This window comes from Sinocyclocheilus anshuiensis, unplaced genomic scaffold (genome assembly GCF_001515605.1).
Source record: "Sinocyclocheilus anshuiensis isolate Anshui unplaced genomic scaffold, SAMN03320099.WGS_v1.1 scaffold1683, whole genome shotgun sequence".
NCBI classification, from domain to species: Eukaryota; Metazoa; Chordata; class Actinopteri; order Cypriniformes; family Cyprinidae; genus Sinocyclocheilus; species Sinocyclocheilus anshuiensis.
In genome coordinates, this window is record NW_015548387.1 from 476,294 (window position 1) to 481,713 (window position 5,420).

At 35.6% G+C, this 5,420-nt stretch overlaps 1 pseudogene; it reads right to left on the bottom strand.

Annotated features, from left to right (window-relative positions):
• Positions 1–450: 450 nt before the first annotated feature.
• Positions 451–5,420, bottom strand: part of LOC107656717 (centrosomal protein of 76 kDa-like) — a 14,075-nt pseudogene continuing 9,105 nt past the window's right edge.

Here is a 5,420-nt window from a genome sequence, read left to right on the forward strand (position 1 = left end):
CAAGACTTTGTAAAAGAGCATAATAGGACCCCTTTAAGCAGCAAAAGCTGTTTTCAACATCGGTATAGTATAGTATAGTAATTATTATTAATAATTGAGCACCAATTATAACTCATAATAATTGAGCACCAAATCAGTGAAAATGGCAACCTTTACTGTAACTCAGCTAGTGGTAAATTAAATGGCAGAAGCCAATGAAAAAAAGGGTATCGTAAAAGTTATTTATTTAAAAAATATATCCATAAATACCATTTTAACAGTCTCCAAATGACACACACATACTGTACATGTAAAACAATTATAATGGTAATTACACATAAATGAGCAGCATAAATGTAAATGGCATGTATGTCATTCCAAAACTCATAATAATACTCCAAACCCAGCAGATAGTTTAAGGAGTTAGGAAACTTGTGAATTCTGTAAACCTGAGATGAATGGTCGTACTGCTTTCTGTCACAGAACTGATCTGTACTTGCAAGCAAACATAATCCAAACAGCACAAGCCGACACTGGATAAGCAAACACGCGAACCCTCACCACGAGTCGCACATGATCCCCTCGGCAGCAAACAATCTCTTCACAGAACGGTGACCTGAGTGATACATAAGTAATCAAGTCAGTAGATGTTAGTTATTTGTCTTTGTTAAAGTTGCAGTGTGACTTCTGACCACTAACAGCACTGAATGAAATTGCAAAACTACTTCTTTAAAGTGTTTTAAGTCACATTTAAAAAGACATTACAGGTAGCTCAGTTTGTTTCTGCGGGTACCTGAGGCAGGTAGCGAATGCCCTGCGTGCATTTCGGTGCAAGAAATGAACAGGGAAGCCTTTAAATGTGTGTCCGTCGGGTACCGCTCTTCTCACAGCATCCTGAAACTCCTCGTTTCCACACGACACTCCTGTACAGTGCTCCAGTTCATACGCCGAGTGTGCAGCTGACAGCAGGTATGACAGGTGATCATCCCAGACCATTGCCAGACCAAGATCCTACAGATATAGACTTTCCACTAAGTAATTTCAAAAGCATGTTAAAAAGTATCCAAGTACAAGTTTATCTATCTGTCAGATATTTTCTTGTTTTTTCAATGGCAAGAAAAGAAGAACCAAGCAGAATCCGTTGCATCGTGGCCACGAACCACAATGATGAATCATTCGCGAATGAATCAGCTTTTGAGCAAATCGATTAAGTGAATGATTCAATGACTCACTCAAAGTGACGTACCTGTCTCCACCTATTGGCGCAACCATGTAACATACAGAAAGATTCACTGAAAAGTCTCAACCACTAATATGTTTGTTGTTGCAAACTGTATTTATAATATTATTTTAATGTATTATCATAATCATAAACACTGTTTTTAATGTAAACTATTGCAGTTTACTGAAATTTGTTATTCTTCTAGTTATTTACCTAATGAATCTGAAATCTTGCACGTTTTCAAGATTTCATCAAAATCATCCACGTTGCAAAATGAGGTGGATATGAAATTTATTGTGGAACACAAAAAAGGTGGACAATATTCATATATGCAATGTGCTTCAAGCAGCTAACTTACTTAAAAATGCTTGTTCTGATTTCATGTCCACTTTGCGCATTGTGCTCTTTTTATTTGCAAAACTCTATTTCATTTTCTTTGTACAGTGAACCTTAAATTTTCTTTTCTTTTCTTGTTGATTTTTCAATGGCAAGAAAAGAGTCGTATATCTGTAGTAAACTCAGATTTTACATTTTCAATTCATGTTGCTTCAAACCCTAAGTCACTTTTTTTAATCCATTAAATACAAAATATTGAAATTGAATGGGAACTAAGTATTTTAAGTTTCAAAATGACCAAAAGCATAATATAAGTAGTCCACGATATTCCAAGTCTTCTAAAGTAATACAATACTTTTTTCTAGGAAGAATGGACTTAAATTTATGTTTAGTTCAACAAGAATTTATGTTGAAATTGACTACAAAAGTTGTATGGACTACAAAAATGGTGCATCGACACCATTTATCACCATTGCTGTTAACTGAATTATGCTGATATTCAAAACTTTGGGGTCAGTCAATTTGAGAATTTATTTTTTTTTTATAAAGGATAGTGAACCACTTAAAACTTATGTTCAGCAAGGATGCATTAAATTGATCAAGACAATAAAGACGTACTTTACAAAAGACTGTTTCAAATAAATGCTGAACTTTCTATTCATCAAGGATTCTTAAAAAAAAAAAGACTTCTTTCAAAAATAATAAAAAAAACTCCAAACTTTTGAACAATAGCTTAAGAAGACTTAGAATATATCACACTAGTTGTATGGACCACTTTCATGATACTTTTCTGGTGCTTTTTTTGTCATTTTGGACTGACACGTGAGTAAAGGATGGTTCATTTTGGGGTAAATGTTCCCTTTACCTGTATTCAGAAATGCACTTTACATAAGTTGCTTTTGGGTGGGAGGTTGCTTGTGCATGTATGTATTTTTTTTACCTTCCTATGCTCTGCTAACAGGTAGCGCATTTCCAGCTCAAGTTGGTTGCTGGCCTCATTAGGCACTACAGAAAGGGAGCAGAGAGGAGGAGTTGGGGGGTGAGAGGAGGTGGAGCCGGGTGCACATACAGATCTCACGGCCTCCTCGCTCATGGCCTTCCAGCGGGAGCCATCTGTGAAGTCAAACACACACAGCTCCACAGCATCTGACGGCTGACAGTTCGCCAGGAACATCTTGTGGTTGAAGACGCAGCCGAGTGTCTGGTAAGGGTGGGTGGGTTTTGGTTGGGGAACCATGGGAGGAGCATCTGGGTCTATTGGACGGTGGAGGTATCTAGTACAGATAATAAAACAGGAAGGCTGGTCTTAAAGCAAGATATAAACATTATTAACAGCAATAGAATCAGTGTGATGTCTGATTTGTGAACAAATGATTCTTATGAATGGTTCTTTTTAATGAATCAGTCAAAAAGATTCATGAAACAACCTCTAACTCATTATTGGTTTAAATCAGACTCACTTACAATCAAACTCACTGTCAGTGAGTCATGCAGAGCTGTTACTGAGATTGCGACTGACTTTCTAGATGAACTGTGAATCATTGTCCGCAGGCACGTGCACACATAGACATCAAAGAAGGCTTGAGCACCTGCCCTTTTTCTTCCTCAAGAGAAAGTGCCCTTGCCATTGATAGGCACATCACAGACAGACAGACAGAGAGCCGCAGAAGTGAAGCCCCCCCTCCATTTCCAGTTGTGTTTGTCTTGCTGTGGAGGTGAGTGGTAAATAAACAAAAGACTAAGCTACCTGTGCCTCGGCTAATTATCCAAAAGACAAAAGGCAAATATAGTTAATTTGTCTTGCTAACATCCATGACTCATGAGAGAGCTACCATGTAAGTTAGCTAAAGTTATAGGAAGTCTAGTAGGTTAGACCAGTGCGCGTTCTTTCACTGCATGATTCAGTTTATTCAAATGCATTTGAACGATCAGAAAATTCAAGATATGGGGGCAGAAATTTATATATTTATTTCATTGCATATAGTTAATCAGTATCACGCAAATGTAATATTGATTTTATACAGCAGTTCAATAAACAAGAATTTAATATTAAGACACTTGCGTTGTTGACACAATATTGAGTGTTTTTGCTCTATTTCGCCAAACAAATATAATTCTAATTTGCATCTCTGAGCAACATGACGGTGTTTCGTTCCTTTTAACCGTTTAAATGATTCGGTTCAATCGCAATGACTCACTTATTAACAGTTACTTGCTCCCACCTACTGGCGGTTCTAATTTCACATTTAAAGTATCTTCATATTTTTTCATATTGACCATTTTTGTCAATATCGCACACCCCTAATATATTTAACGTTTTATTTAGAAAAAAAAATAAATAAATATGAGAAGTGCCCTTTTTTCCACTTGAGCCCCTGCCCCTCAAAATGTCTGTGCACGTCCCTGATTGTCCGTTTATGTCAGATTCCAAAAGAACAAGGAACAGTTACTTGTAATTACAGATACAAATACACAACCAGTTTTGCTATTGTTAACAACTAAAACTACTAAAAATCATTTTTGTTAATTAAAATAACTCTAAAATAAAATAAAATATAAATATTAGATGAACAACAGAAATGAGAAATGTTGCCGTGTCAGCTAAATAAAAGTAAATAAGCTGATATAATAAAATTACTAAAACTGAAATAAAAATAAAAGTCAAAGAGAAAAATACAAATTAAACAAGCACAAGCACATTTACTAAAACTTAAACTAAAATAAAATGAATACAGAAAATATAACAATAAAAGCTCATTCAAAATATTAATAAATATTAATTTAGTATTTAAATAATACTTATATCACACTGTTTACAACAGAGTTAGAATATATTTTAAAAACATTAACATATTTCACAAAGACTGTTTTTGTAAACTTTCGCATTGTGCAATCCAATTTTAATGTTTAATCAATTGTAAACTTTCTTTGTGAGTAGAACTATACATACATTTATAGACATTTCGGAATCATAATCAATACTGACTTTTTTTTTTTTTTTAAACAGACAGAAATATTTACAAAACCACTGAGCAATTTTGTAATTTGTCAACTAAAAAGCCATGTGGCTCCTAAATGTATAATTTTATTAAAAACTTTTTAGTCTGGAATTTAGGGGTAGTTTAGAAGATAACTAAGAACAATTCAAATCTATGAATTTTTACCTGTGTGCAGTGAAACTTTCCCAAAGGGTGATGGAGCCATCTGTACCACAGGTCATGACCCAGGTGTGTGGAATGTTTTCGGCTTTGGTGCCCACACATACGTCCATCCAGTCCAAATCCCAACAGCAGACTACACAGCAGTGTGGTATGATCCTCAGTCACCCTGACAACAACATTTGAATACATGAAAATCAGATCTCATCAATGTTCATAAAAACAGCACATATGGATTCTAATATTTTACTCTAGTTTATGGTTATTCAGGTTCAGTGCTTAGTGTTAAATCAGCATTTAAAGGGGTCATATGATGCCCATTTTCCACAAGTTGATATGGTTCTTTAGGGTCTTAATGAAAAGTCTATAACATAATTTGGTTAAAATTTCTTTACCCTACCAAAATCAGCTGTTTTCAGCAAGCCATTCTAGTCCATGTTGCTTTAAATGCTAATGAGCTCTGCTGACCCCGCCCCTCTCTTCCGTGGGGTGAGGAGCCATTCTCTGAGAGAATGTAAACTTTAGCCGCGGAACTTGCTTACTAGCACATTGTTAGGAAAGGCGATTCGCAAAGATTCATAAAAAAAACCTTATACTCACTTCTTCTGTAGGTGAAGCTGGTTTACGAATTATTTAAGCGAACATAGAAGCATTTAGGTAGATTGGGGGGCGCATTCCCTTCAAAAACAAACGTAATCCACTGCATCTTCAGCGGCTCAGATGTT